Raw genomic sequence first — 16,013 nt, forward strand, 5'->3', positions numbered from 1 at the left:
GGTGATTTTTTCGAGTTCGCAGTTTTTATTAACGTATAAATAAAATCTTCTTCGATTCTTTCCATCATTCCGTCATTTTCGACACAGTTTTCAGGTATAGTTAAATTCGGGACAAAATCATTACTTTCCCCATTTCTCTCCGAAGTGAAAGCATTCTTGTAAAAATATACTATGTGGCCAACAATTTCCGTATGGTTTGTTGATTTTTGTCCATCAATTTCCAAACTTTTAATAATTCTTTCATTGAATTTCTTAACTCTATCATACACGTAAAACACAGAAGCTGGTTCTCCTGACAGATAAACTTCATTTTCTTTTACCTTTGTCAAAGAATGATTTCTTTGTAATTTCAACATGATACCTTTTATCCGATTTATTTCAGCGATTTTATTTGGATTGATCAAATATTCTTCATGAGCTCTTTTCAAAGCCCCATACCATATTCTCATCGAATCATAAAAAATGTTATTCGCTAGTTTAGTCTTCCATTTTAAAAAAGAAACAATTTTAGGTTTTGCGTACTCAATCCACCAAATTATCCATGTTCGGTAATAACGCCTTTGAGACACCCAATACCGCCATTTCATTCTAAACTGTTCTTTAACTTCATGATTTGTTATCATTGATTTATACTTCCAAACTCCTCTACCCAATATCCCACCCAATCTAGGTAGCTTTAGCCTCAAAATATACGCTTTATGGTCTGAGAATGAAACCTCGTTGAATCGTGCACCAACAATTTTCGTTTTAAGATCGTTCGAAACATAAATACGATCAATTCTAGATCCAAATCCAGCTCGTATGAATGAAAATTCCGTTCTCGACGGGTTAATGACATTCCATGTATCTTGCAGTCTCAAGTTCTGTGTTAATGACCTCAAATTAGTACTAAAGTTTGCGCAATGCTCATTTGAACTGTCACAAGAATTCAAAATACAGTTGAAGTCTCCTCCCAGTATTGTGCATTCTGAAATATTTCGCAAATAATATGGAACAGTCTCAGAGAAAAAAGATTCCCTCTCCGTTCTTCTGTGCGATCCCGAAGGAGCATAAATATTGCAAAGAGTTATTTTTTCATTCACTCTTATCTTAATCACTCGTGTGTCTAGACTCTTTTCTACCAGGTCATACTTTATGGTTGATCTAATGGCTATAGCTGTTCCATTCTTACAATGATCAATATTATAAATTAAATCATATCCGAACATCTCAAAATGTTCCCCCTCAACCTCTTGAAAACATATAATATCTAGTTCCATCAACCTTATAAATGCTCTCAATGAATCAATCATTGTCATATTGGAAATTCCATTTACGTTCAATGTTGCGATCGCATAGGTAATGTCGACAATATCTCCCATTACTTACACTTGAATGGTTTTCTGATTTTGATTCCGACGTTGTCGCTTACGGCTATTCAAACTGCACGACGATGAGTCAGAAAGGAAACCATCCTCTTCACCACGTTCCATCAGCTCAGAGAACCCATTCTGTGTTTTTACAGCTACTGCTCCATCAGGAATCTTAAAAACAGCCTCCTCTGTCTCTTTCTTACTAGAGTTTGTCGGAAAACTCTTCGTATTCAGAGCAGCAGAATCCATCTTCTTACTCGTCTCAATCAATCGTTGCTGCTTGTTTAACTCATTCAAGTTTGTCATCTGTCCGAGTACCACGCTGCTCCCCTGTGTTGAGTTCTCTTCTCGCGTATCACGATTGTCTCTTGTATCTACTGGACGAGGTTGTCCGGCGTTCGACGAAGTGGGGCTGCTCATTCGAGTATTTACGCTCGTTCTGTTCTTTATCACCTGCCCCGCCTCCGCACAGCTCATCCCAATGTGTACTGGCTTGCAGCAATGGCGACACGTGATAATCTGGTTCTTATGCGTGATCAGTGTGAAATGGCCAGCAATGTTCACGTACGATGGTATCTGATCATGGATCCTGATGCGAATTGCTCTAATGCCATTCTTTATGCCTTTCAACAACGATGGAGCCTCCCAAAACTCTTCCTTGATCGCCAAGACCTCACCATATCGTGTCATCTCGTTTTTAATCGTTTCATTGTCCATTTGCGGTGGTAAGTCGTGTACTCGAACTTGTGTTGATCCATCTTCCATGTGTAGAGGTACCACGAACTTGTAATCGTTGTACTTGACCTCGTGTTTACGATCATTTTTCTCAACCACTTCTAGAGCATACTCTTCCGTATCTACCTCAACATATGTTATACCACGTGATAAGTTTGCTTGCACTGATTTTAGTCGTTCGGTTGGAATATTCAGTACTTTGAACATATAATCCGTTACCGTTTCGATCTTTGGCTTCTTCATGGCTTCGGAAAAGTTTATAACAAATGTTCTTTCTCGCATATTCCTTTGACTGACGGCCATGTTGTCTCTTGTTCGTGTTTTAAGTTTTTTAATAGAATTTGAAATTTACTTTCACTTTAATCGGGCACCCTTTCGGAAAAACGACCGTTCTGATCGGCTTCTCGATCGCGACTAATGTATTGGCAGGCGCTTAGTAAGAGAGCGCTATCGCGACAGGTTGGACTGAACTAGTTTTTACCAAAATTGGAAGATCTTAGTATCAATGATAGGTGGTTTCAACAAAACGGTTACAATAGATTTATTGAAAATTAAGTTTGGTGAACGTGTTATTTAGAGAACTTGGCCGTCGCCTCGTTCATGCGATTTGACGCCATTGGATGTATTTCTATAGGGTTACTGCAAGTCACTGATCTATGCCAACAAGCCAGCAACTTTAAAAGAACTCAAAAACAATATCCAACGCGAAATTCGCAACGTTCCGGTCAAAATGTGTGACCGAGTAGTGGAAAATTAAGTCCAACGATCATCGATGGTCATACGACCGAAACAGAATTCCATTCTTAAAATGTAAGAGTTGAACTACATCTAGAATAAATTTGAACTCCACATTTCGAAAAACCTGTATTTCATTAAAAAAAACATTGACAAGTCCCGCTATAAATGGTTGTGATTTCCTGAGTTGTTACAAGCCTGTTCAAAGTATAAAATCATAAAGGTGAGCTGTTTACGCGGCTGTATTGAACTTAAAGTGCACTACGAGAGGTCTGTTACTCCGGTTCCCAATTCAGCGAATTCACTACCTCATCAACAAGTTGCTTGTCATGCTGTCGTCGAGATTAAGCCATTCAAATCATCAACGTTGAGCTATAACACAGCACCAGTCTCCTCTTGCTATGACCATCGCCATCTTCTCGCAACGAAACCAACGCAGGAAGTGGGCCACCGAAGGAACAAAAAAAGTGATTGCAAAATTCTTCTATTATACCGCCGCTTGTCGTTACTCTGGCTCTTCTCAACAGAGCCATGCCGAAACAGACCTGTCTCTGTCGGATGAGAAAGGGAAAAAATCACCCAATCAAGGCAGCAAAAGCTGACACGTTTGAGAGACCGACCAAGCGGTGTTATACTCACCTGGACTCTGGTGGCTTACTTCCGTTTGTGGTCTTCCCGTCTTCCCGGCCAAGTGTGGGGCGGGCAAGCCATCTGGCGAGGATGACGACGATTTTCGCTTTATCGTTATTACTATTATCACTGAACTGCTCAGAGGAGATAAGGTGCGGTACGTCCTCGTTGGCCAGTGGATTACCAGTCGATGGAGAACGGGGAAATTGGTTCTGCTTAAGTTTTTCAACGCGATTAATGACGATGTTCGGCGGTTGGTTGTGAAGGGACCCAGAAAGCTGAAGCCAATTCTTATCTTATGTCGCGATCGACGGTACCACGTGTCTTCTTGTCAGAATACGACTCCCTTCGTAAATGGCATTCCCATATCCGGCGCAAGCAGCAGAAAGAATGACGCAACGGAAACAAAAACGAATCCCATGATACGAATCCTTCTCCCCACTGCGGGCTATGGGCTCAACTGCTGATATTGCACGAATATGAATATGAATAATCTTCATGAAATCAAATTCGTATCGTTTGAAACTTCACTCGTGCGGGAGCCACGCTCCGGCCGGGGAGGGTGGAGTCGGATTCCGATTCTCTCTTTTTTTTTTTGCTGCCGTTGTTGATCACAAGTTCTGCATCTGGGCGTACCGAGAAATTGTCATGAATGTTTTTGCATTATTGCAGACATATGAGAATTTCCATACAAATTGTATACGACATGAAAAGCTTCCAAACTACTGATGCCACTGATGCTGCTGCTGTTGGGATGCTTATGACCTCTCTCCTCATGGCCCGCCAACGGGTTGAATCGCAGAGTCCTCATTGAAATGAATATTAAATGTGTACGACTCTTTGTTCTGTTCTGTATGTGCACCACGGGCTGAATCTCGAATCAGGACCCGAAAGCAAAAGCTACGCCCAGTCCGAGGGTGATGAAAGTGAGCGGGTGAGGGTACCTTCGATGTGAACGAATGCCCTTTATTGGTTTCTCGGAGACACCTAACCCCGATAAGTCAGCTGGAATTGCGGGGGAAAACTGTTGACATTGGAATATGGGCTGTGATGGGTGAGAGAGGGATGCGGACATATGAATGCATATGAAAAGTTTTGCGCCACATCCCATCTTCCATCCATTGGCCTCTCGGCCAATAAATCGAAGCCCGGTGAAACGATGATGATGGTTCCCGTCGACAGCGTATTGCGGGGGCTTGTGTTTGGGTCACAAACACCTATGGTTTATGAATTTGTAATTACCAATCAATAAGAGTCATTTTTCGGGAGCGTTATGCGTAGCCAACATTTTGCAACCTTCGAAACAGAGGACATATTTTCTGTATCTTCATTAAGCGCATCAATTAAGAAGCAATCGAGTACGCTCTGAGTGCATAGAATTTCACTCCGAAACATTACATCTTCTTCCCGAGACAGCAAATCCCCCCGGGCGGTGGAGGGAAAATTGAATTTCAATTGCATCACCATTGGCATCGGGATCGGGAAAGAATTTTTCAGATTGCACTGATTGCACCGGTTGCATCTCTATCCGCCGCCTCCACGAAAGGGGTTCCAATTTGGCAGAGATAAAAACCTATCACCGGTTGGGTCGTTTCATGGAAGGAGCGGGTGGAGAGAAAAAAAAATCAGATCCGTACACACAATCACGGGCTGCGAATGAAGATGACACACTGGAGGATCTCGGATGTCGCTCTTAATCAATTGCAGCCGGGATGAGATGCTACGCCACACGTAGCTTTCTACGCTGGCGCTTCCTGCTAAGGATATCTGGCTGGCGATGGGAAATACTGGGCTGGGAGTATATCAGGTTATACCGACAGGTTCGGATAATGCAAACAATCTGTTTGCACGATGCGTGCTGACGGCGGAAGAAATAATCATTCCAGCTCTAGCTGCTTCTGTTATTTGATCGAAGGTTCTGCTAGTTATTTTTTTCTCAACAGAGTAAGTTTGAATGTTTGGTGATTTGCTGGATTTTTCTCATTCTGCAAAACCAGATTGGAAACATAGAAGTGATAAGGCTTAACTAAATTGTGGCAAAGATACAAAACAAACTTCATCTATATTTTGTAAACTAATTCAAAATATCTATTTTAATACAACAGATGAATTTTCATTTTTGTGAACAATTCAGCACAGTCACATACGCTAAATTGAAAGCATGGTGGTAGTTCCTATAGAATGGTTCCCGTATCGATACATAGATAGTATTATTTCGGTTGTTCATTTATACTCAAGCTTACCACAATAGTTCAAAATAATGGACGCAGTGGTACACACCCAACAGGGGAAAAATATACTCAAGTTTAACCATGTTTAACGTTCTTCTGTAGGCGGTCTTCGTAGCCTAATTGATTGCGTGTCCGCTACTAATCGAACTGTCACGAGCTCACAACTCAGGGCCCTCAACTGACCATCTTTGTGTGTTTTGGTCATATTTGGGTTTGCGAGCAAACAGAGAAGGGATATTAGGTATGTACGGAAAGGTAAATTCATTTTTGAGTGGAAAATTTAAATTATTGAAATAATTTTACTGGTGGGGTAAAACGGAAAGTTGCCAGTGGGAGGTAGATAGACTGTGGAATGTCTGTTTAATCTAATCCCAAGTAATGCCCTGGGTCTATAAACGGAAATCAAATCGCCAAATGTGGACTGTTTAGAAGCTGACTGGAACCAAAAGCAAAATAGTTGAGGGTCTGTCCGTTTATACTGCTGAATAGCACGATATCACTTCTAGGTGGATTAATTCAGTTTTTTCATCATTTGACGTACATTCGTGATAAGTTCGGACCTTGGTTGAATATAAAAAAATCCTCTCGCGATCGATAAACCTCTATGATTTATATATTACAAACCTGTCCACATTCCTCTCACTATATTTCAATTAGGGTGGCAGCGAAAATGGGCATGTCAAATTCCAAAAACCGACCATGTACATTTTGTTTATTGGCCCCAAAAAAATATATGTGCAAAGTTTCAGTTTCAAAACTTTGAGCGCCTTGAGGCACCCCTAAATCATGTTCGATCGAGCTGAAACTTTGCACAGATCATTTTTTTTGGACCAATAAATAAAATGTACATGGTCGGTTTTTGAAATTCGATAATTTTTTTTTCCATGCTTTCATTGCCTCTCAGGGTAAGTCCCAAAAGGTCCATTTTCGGCCAAAATTTGTTTTTTTTCGAGATGACTCCAGATCTCAACGTTTCATGCATTTTTAAGTCATTTGACATAAAAAAATCGATTTTTGCTTTACTCCCCCTTGGAAGATTTTCGAGGATGAAAAAATCAAAACTTTGAGCGCTTTGAGGCACCCCTAAATCATGTCCGATCGAGCTGAAACTTTGCGCAGCTCATTTTTTTGGGCCAATAAACAAAATGTACATGGTCGGTTTTTGAAATCCGATGATGAAATTTTTCCCATACATCCATTGCCACCCTAATGTCCATATTGCCCGCATCGAAAAAAATGTTGTACTTTTCGTTCTGTTTTAATTTCAGTAAAAAAACATTGAAAAACACACACACAAAATATTTGGCCAATTAGGTAGAAAAATAGTATATTGAATTGCAAGAAACTGCATCAAAGTGTTGGGAAACATGAGTTTCCAAAGATACAGGGTTTTCCATTTCGGGCTTCCGAAAGTATACAGCCCTGCGCTGACAACCGTTTGACATAGCTGTCAACCAAAGCGTCATATCGTTAGTTGATTGTCTGCCATTTTACAATATGGATCGTTTTAGCATCGCACAACGTGTTAATTTTGTTAAATTATACTATGAAAATGATGAAAAACCGGCAAATGTTTTTCGAGCATTACGGACGGATTTTGGTCGTCATGGACGGCCTACAGAGCACACAATCGCTAATGTAGTGCGTAAATTCGAACAAACTGGATCCGTAGCGGATATTGTGAAACCCGTGCATCATCGTAATGTGCGTTCGGCCGAAAATATTGCTGCTGTTGCTGCCAGTGTGGAGGATGACCCGAATGTTTCGATTCCACGGCGTGCTCAGCAATTGGGCTTGTCAAACACATCATTGTGGCGAATTTTGCATTTGGACTTGCACCTACATCCATATAAAGTCCATCTGGTACAAAAATTAGAGCGTGGTGACCATGGAATGCGTCGGGCATACGTCGATTGGGTGAACGAACAACAGCAGCAAAATGCTGAATTTTCGCATCAAATTTTCTTCAGCGATGCACATTTCGAGCTCGGTGGCACCCAAAATTTCAGTATATGGAGCTCAGAAAATCCACACGTGATTGTTGAGAGGCCATTGCATCCGCCAAAAGTCACTGTTTGGTGCGCATTGCGTATTTCTTTGAAAATGAGGACGGCGAGACGGTAACTGTGAATGGTGAGCGCTATGGCCGCATGTTAACCGATTTTTTTTGCCACAAATTGAAGATATGGATACGGATGACATGTGGTTTCAGCAGGATGGCGCCACGTGCCACACAACACGACCGAACATGGCCATATTGCGAACGAACTTTGAGGGACGCATAATTTCGCGTTTTGGTTATGCCAATTGGCCGTCCAGATCATGCGATTTGAACCCGCTAGACTTTTTTTTGTGGGGTTATGCGAAAGACCGTGTCTATGCCAACTCTCCGCAAACTCTTGAACATTCGAAAGACAACATTTTACAACAAGTTATGACCGAGATACCGCCCCATATGTGCCGAAAAGTCATCGAAAATTACCTGTTCCGGATCAAGAAGTGCGAGGAGGCCCTAGGTGGACATTTGAATGATGTTGTATTTCACACATAATGGCATAAACCAAACTTTAATTTGAAAAAAAAGGTTCATCGAAATTCGAATTCTAAGGTGTTTTATTTCAATTTACTTTCGGAATTTAAAGTTGGAAAACCCTGTATAATTGAAGTTTTTCTTAACATGTCCGTTTTACCCCGCACCTCCTCTACTACATCCACGCAACAATCATCATGTGATGGTGATCCCAGCCTCTCACTTCACATACGATTTGCTGCATCGGTAATTGGTGCTATTTATAACACAATAATGGAAGTCTCATATCAACAGTCTCGCTGTGTATATAGTCCAACTGTGAACATTCGAACAATAGAAATATTCTTACTGCGGAAAAAGGCGACATGTGCATCGATAAAATAGGAATACTCTTACGACTATAATGGCCAAGGATGGAAAACAAGGGAGCATGATGTGATTTACGATTAATCGCAAACTGCACAGATCGCAATCTGTGCAAACTGCGACTAACTATTAATCCTCACCCATCATAACCAAATGATTTTCACTTGGTAACTCTGAGTTGACCAAAGCATTGCTAGACTGAAACTAGTTCGAATAATTGAGTTACTCTCCGTTCTCGTTTTGTTTACAACTCCTAACAAGAATTTGCTCCATGGGAATGAGTGTCTCTATGACGTACGCTTTACGATTCTCGCTCTCTCGTCCGGGCGTTCAATTTTCCTTTCCGAGTGCGTTTACTTCGATGAAACTGGGTAAAATAAAAAAATGCGCTACAGCAGATAGGACGACTTTCATGTTTAATGTTTCACAGAGGATTTCTCAGATGGTGTTTAAATTAATCTACAAGAGACTACAAACAATAATCCCCCTCAAATCACTAATTTTATGAGTTAATGTAAATGCGTTATTGGCCAAGGCTATTACGACATCGAACACGTGGTCTTGCGAGATATATTTTTCCACCAGCCTAAATACAGACCTCTTTTTTCGGGCCCGAGTAAACTGGTGGCTAGAAAAGACCTTGATTACCTTGAATTAATCAAAAAACATAAATTAGCGCAAATATGTCAAAATGTGTTTTTTTGTGTAAGCACGTAAATATTTGCTCATAAAATTTTTGGAAGTTTGTGGGGGGAATACTCATACAACTCAAATGGATAATGATTCTCTGCTATCACAAAGCTGAGAAATTTTTTGACGTTTTGTTTTACTATTGATTCATTCAAAAAAAAAAAGCTTTATTTTTAAATGTTTTCTTATCCTGAGACTGGCTCACCATATTGCACTGCTACTAAAACCGTAGGCTAACTTCAAGGATATTTTTTATTCATTTTCGGCGAATAATCAATAGAGTTCCGTGTTATGAAACATCAGAATAATAACAAAAACAATATTACGATCATAAGGTGTTGGACAGGTTATTCCAGACGACATTGGAATATATTCCATCTGATCATCTTTAGAAAGGTTAATGACCTTCAAAGGATAAAATTATCTTGGGCACATTGAATTGATGTTCATGACTTCCAGTTTATCAGCTCTGATAATAATTGTGTGGTCCTCACAAAGCATATATTCCAATGCCGTCAGTTCACTGAAATTCTTCGCATACCGTTTGATGATAAGGTAGGATGTTGATAATCATTTGTTGCGATACCTATTGTTCCATCAGTATTCATTCGACAAAATGAAGACTTAATACCTGAAATTAAACAGATTTAACCATGCCAAATCTGCGGTCAAAGCAATATGTACACTTGAGAGATGCAACAAGTTTGAAGGGATATAAAAAAACATTAGTCGTTCGATAAATCTACTGCCAGATATGTCGGAAGTCCACGATATATGAATAAAATACGTCCATACTAATTCATTACATTTATTCGCAACGAAGAACGTAACCACACAGAATTGAATTAATCAAATATATGATCCGTTTTATCTACAAAATAAAAAAGGGTCTGAAATGCAATCGAATCCGAAAGGTGTTTCGTGAAGTCACTAATTGAATTACTATTGGAAAAATTATTTGGAGAGAACTGTGAATGTTCAGAATTATTGGTATTTAAAAAACGATTTTGGGCGGGATGAGATTCGCCCAAATCTGCTGGTAATAAAATTAATCAATTGCATCCATTACCCGTCCGCTGTTCATCGGGCGGGAGACGACAGCAAAATAAAGCCGACACGAGACTGAGTCAGTCACTCACTGCGGTCAGTGCAATAGAGAATTAAAAATCCCTCGATGAGTGTCGTAAGATTTCAGTTGATCGTCTCTTGTTACACTTTCCGATCAAGAACTCATCATCTGCTCTATGGAATGGGATTAACCATTTGTGGCTTGCACTCACGATAAAACTTGAGTAGTAGAAGTAATGCTTCGAGAGTGCAAGCAGTGGGGATTCCGCTTTCATATTGCTTTTTTGAGATCTTGGTAGCTCACCGTTCCAAGTTTTCTCTCTGTGTACATATGAAGAATAAAAGAGCATCGCCTGCTGGGGGTGATTTAAAAATATCCGACTAGAGAGATATACTTATTCATTGATCGTTGAATGTGATTTTTTACCATCCCTGATAATGGCTACTGTGTACAGATAATCGTCAGATAAAAAATGTACACGAATAAATTCGGCTCTGTTACACCTGAATTGCTGAATGAGCCTAATAAAATAAACAGTTGGGATGAAAAAAAAAAGTTCTTTTGTAATACCGAGAATTGAGCCTGGTACCATGTGGTCACCCGTTTCATGGCGTCGGAATAAAACAGATTTATGGGGGTTTTCAGCGCACAGTTTGATCACGCGTGAATCGTGCCATGTGTCAAAATTAATGTTATGTAATTTTCATTGCCATTTTATTATGGACTGAAAACGCTTGCTAATCATTGAATTTTAAAGTCAGAGTCAATCGTCAGTTAAAAAATTGTTTTTTTCCCGTTTTATCCAAAAATTTAGTTAGCCTTAGTTTTAGTCGAACAGATACGTTCAGTGTTTGAAAATCTGTCAATATCAAATAATGTGTGTTGTTACTTCCCATTTACGAATATATAACCGAAAATGAGCGGATGCTTAAGATACTTCAACAGAATGAGAGTATTCACTGTTGTTGCACCAAGTGAATAAACGAGGAACGAAACGTGTTTGATTGCATTTCGGAGTTGAACCTAACAACGGACAGCACACTGAACAATTTTATACATCTTTGAACCGTACACATCACCTTTTTATACCTATCGTGAATCACTGCAAAGTGCAATAATATACAAGTAGCATTCATTTACCTTCCCAGCGATGAGCGGCGAATGGGGGAAGAACTAAAAAAAAAACTTTGTAAAAAAGATCTCACTGGATCGATGTTGCGAGTGACACTTTGCGTTCTGCATGAGTGCAAATGTTGTCGCAAGTCGGATACTGTTGTCGGTGGTTCTATTACCTGACAGGCGAAACACATTTTTGTTCGGGATATACAACTACTTTTTGCTACTGTTTGGTGCGGATTTAGATCCAGACAAATCGTTGATCGAAATTTCTTTAGAGATGGAGATAGAGATGGAGACAACGTTACTGTCAATGGTAATTGCTAATGGGCAATGATTTGCAATTTTTACGTCCCAAAATACACGAATCCTCAAACCATGGTTCAAAGGATATAATTATTCTCGTGATTTCATTCGAGTAGTGTGCAGACTCATGTCTAATCATTATTCCTCGAATGCACATCTTTTTCGAATTAACATCAGTGATAGTAACCTATGTATTTGTGGTACAGGTTACCACGATATTGATCACATTGTATGGTATTGCTCTGAATTTCAAAATAAAAGGTTATCTTTAATAGAAAATTTTCGCAAAAAGGGAATGCCACTCAATGTTTCGATCCGTGACGTTCTGGCTACTCGTAATCTCGATGCAATTATGTTGATTTATTACTTCCTCAAATCCATACACTTTCAAGTATGAGTATGTGTGTATTTTTCTTTTATTTTTGATTATCGTTTACTTCTCCAACTTTTTTGTTTTTTGTTATGAATATTTTTATTATTTATCAATAATATATGGTTATTAACGTTTTCATTTTTCTTCAACTATTTTCCTCAGAACTCAAAAATACTCAGATGCACGCAATTGCTCGCAATCTTCAAGGAGGTGGTTTTCTCTATAAAAAATCCTCAAGAAGAAGTCTTAAATAATATTTCATAATGAATTGTTGTATAATTATTTTTATTGTTCTATTTCTTGAAAAAATCATAGGGTTTTTATGCCTTTATGAGAAAGAACATTTGCATAGTTCTACTCACAGAGGCTTTTCCCTATACATAAACACGGCTCATTGATGCTTAACGTTGCTGAGCCAGTTGAAAATAAATTAAATTAAAAAAAAAATAATACACGAACTAAATCTGGTTGACACGTGATTTCAACAAGACGCTGCCACATGTCACATAACATATGAAACGATGAACCTTTTGTGCAATAAATGTTGTAAGCAATTCATCTCTCGTGATGGACCAGTGGATTGACCGCATACATCGTACGATTTGACGCCGTCTGACTTAGACCGTCCGCACACGGGTCAACCTCAACTCAACCTCAACTTGTCTTTACCTCAGCTGTCAAACTTGAGCTCAATTTCGATCCGCACACGAAGCAACTCGAAACTGACAGTTAAGTTTTGTCTGTCATCTTTCAATCGCAGAACCTGACTTTTGTGAAGCGGCAAAGACAATGAATTTTCATATGGAATGACCATGCAAATGTTATGGAATGGATACACTTTCGAATTAAAAATTATGCATAAAAATTTTCGCATCAAATATGTATTCTGTGTAATAAAAAATCACATTTTTCACTAGTGGTGAAACAATCTTGATCGAAATCGGATTTGTGGAATCATCAGAAAAACATAGAAATAGAGTTAAATTAAGGTCAACACCACGTGTTTCCAATTATTAAATAATACCAAATAAAAATATCCATTTAAATGTTAACGATCTGAAACTACATTCGGGCCTGCCAATCTGATAGAGATTTTAATATGTCCCATAAACAAAAATGTTGCAACAGATGTCGGCACCGTTCGTTTGTCTTCGTGGATTGATCACGAAAATTTACTTTGACGAATCAGTTGAGCGAACCAGTGATACCAGGTTTGAAGATTGATCTGTTTACATGGTTTTTCAATGTCTAGCACATATTTTTAAAACCGAAATTCTCGACAATTTCACATGTTTTCGCACATGAAATATACAAGTGAACTGCATCTTTCTGCTTGAAACAAACATACTCAATCAGCAATTGTATCTATTTCATAATTTTATGTTTATGTTGTAGAATGTATAACTTAATTATGTCGTAATTTATATGCATAGAATTCATTCATCTGTTATTAAACATGAGACGGAACTAAAAGCATAAAATGATTTTTTTGAAAAAAAGGTGGAAAAACACAAATTTAAAAATAAACTAACTTAAAAAATCTATCAGGCCTACAAAATTTTAGTCAAAGAATGGAATGTAAGAAAATATTTTGGTTTTCATTAAAATTTACCAAAGAATTTTTTGGAAAAAAATTTAATTGAAAAAAAAATATTTTGAAAATTAGAATTCATTTTTCTCGAAAACATAAGCTTCTAAAATTCTGAAAAAAATAGATATAGATAGCCCTTAAAATTTCCAAAAAGTTTTCCATACATCGGACGATGAGCAGCACATTTACATGGGCAAAGTTTTTCGAACAACTTTTTCATGTTTTTCTTTGAAAAAATACTATTAATGTTCAATTCGTTACATTTTTTTGTATAAATTATCGAATTTCAAATGCTCTGCTAACTTTTCTCTATTTAGAAACATGTCAAGAACATGTCAAACGTGAGAGTTCACACACAAAAATGTTACGAGCAAAACATAATTTTTTTCAGAATTCTTCATACAAAAATGACTTATATTCCAAAAACTGTAAAAGATAGAAAGTTGATGATTTCGACAGAAGTTCATATTTTAATAAGATCTAAAACTTTGTGGAATACTTTATAGCGCTATCTTGACTTTAAACTAAATTAGGATAAGTTGTATTTTTTTCAAAGAAAATATGAAAAAGTTGTTGTTCGAAAAACTTTTTCCCTGTAAAAGTGCCCATCTTCCGATGTATGGACGACTTGTTAGAAACATATTTGGGAATTTTAGAAAAAATACGTTTTTGAGAAAAATGGATTTTAATTTTTTGAATGACGTTTTTGTCAGCGAAATTTTTTTCCAAATCTTTTGACATAAATTTTGTAGGTATCCTAGTTTTTGAGTTATAAATTTTTGTAAAAAAATAAGAAAAAAAATTTGGCTTTTTCCAAAAAGTAGTCTAATTATTTTTCGAATATTTCAAGTATGCAAAGTTGCTTAAATGACCCATGTCTTTACACCCACAACGTTTCACTGCTATCTGAGATGGTGCTGCCAACTCTTAAGACGAGTTGGCATGAAATTCGTCCCATACAAAAAATTATACGCAAAAAAAATATGTTAAACATCGTCGCGATTGGAGTTCGATAAAGAGTATGTGCGATAAATAATTGAATACATCACTGGTCCGATAAGTTTTCGAAAGGTTCTCTCGGCTACACTCTCGGGTTTCCCAAAGGCAATGAATAACGGAACATATCACCGGATAGATTGAATTTTGATGAAAAGTACGTGCAATAAATAGAATAGAATCGGAGAATGAAAGAAAAAAAGAAAGAAAGAAAATAAAAATAAAAAGAAAGAACGAAAGAAAGAAAGAGAGAAAAAAGAAAGATAGCAAAGAAAGAATGAAAAAAATTAAAAAGAAAGAAAGATGGAATGAAAGGAAGAAAGAAATAACGAACGAATAAAAGAAGAAAAGAATAAAAATGATAGAATTGCAAGCGTCGAGAAGGAGTTGTTGAAGCGAGAATTGAGTTTTGTTGCCAAATAAGTGGCGAAAAGGCTGGTGTACAGCATGATTCCATGTTCGGGGAAAAGTTTGAGCAATTGGCTGTGGTGAAAGCATGACCGAGAAAACGGTATTATAATAATAATAAAACCTAGTAATGTACACTCGATACATTCAAACATGGTAATTTTACTCTAATATCAATAATTTCATTCTAAGAAGATTTTCGTATCAATTTTTTTTTCGTCTTTATTACTAATGTTGTTCTTTCTGTTAATTGCTTAGCTATCTGTCGTAACATAACTTCCATACCGGAAAAAGATTCTCTAAGATTACAATGATTCTTACTGACGCCGGCATGATTCCTTCTTTCGCAAATATAGTTTATAATAAACTCAGAGTTCACAGCTGATTTCGACGGTTTTCCAAAATGTGTCATGATTTTCTGTTATTCAAAAGATATAAAATTTACTCCTGACTGTTATTAATTTTTTGCTCATCTTATCAAATTTGGCCAATAAATCTTAGTTACATCGATGCATACCATTCTTATGATGATTGCGACAAATCGCTGCATACATATGATTTACCTTGCACTAATTCAGGTTATTTTCGAAAAAAACGAGCCACCGGAAATTTGAGCGGCTATAAACTAATGATGTGAAGCAGCCCAGAAAGTAGGAAAAAATGTGTAGCATTTCCGGGTTCCGGCCAGCGGAAAACATGCAACTACAAAAATACACAGATCTGGATCAACATTGAAACCGTTCATTACGGCAAAACTACCGTGTGTGTGTGTGTGTGTGTGTGTGTGCACTCGTGTGTTGTTGAGCAGCTCTCATCAGACACAGGCTTGACTCGAAAACGATCTGAATACTGCAGAAAAGTAGTAATGCTCTCTTCCAAATGAAG

The 16,013-nt window shown here is 37.9% G+C and overlaps 1 protein-coding gene across 15 annotated transcripts in view; it reads left to right on the forward strand.

Annotated features, from left to right (window-relative positions):
• LOC129768776 (disintegrin and metalloproteinase domain-containing protein 11) overlaps positions 1-16,013 on the forward strand; it is a 912,619-nt gene that overhangs the window by 113,592 nt on the left and 783,014 nt on the right. The gene's annotated exons all lie outside the window — the stretch shown is intronic.

This window comes from Toxorhynchites rutilus, chromosome 1, assembly GCF_029784135.1.
Source record: "Toxorhynchites rutilus septentrionalis strain SRP chromosome 1, ASM2978413v1, whole genome shotgun sequence".
Classification (NCBI taxonomy): Eukaryota; Metazoa; Arthropoda; class Insecta; order Diptera; family Culicidae; genus Toxorhynchites; species Toxorhynchites rutilus.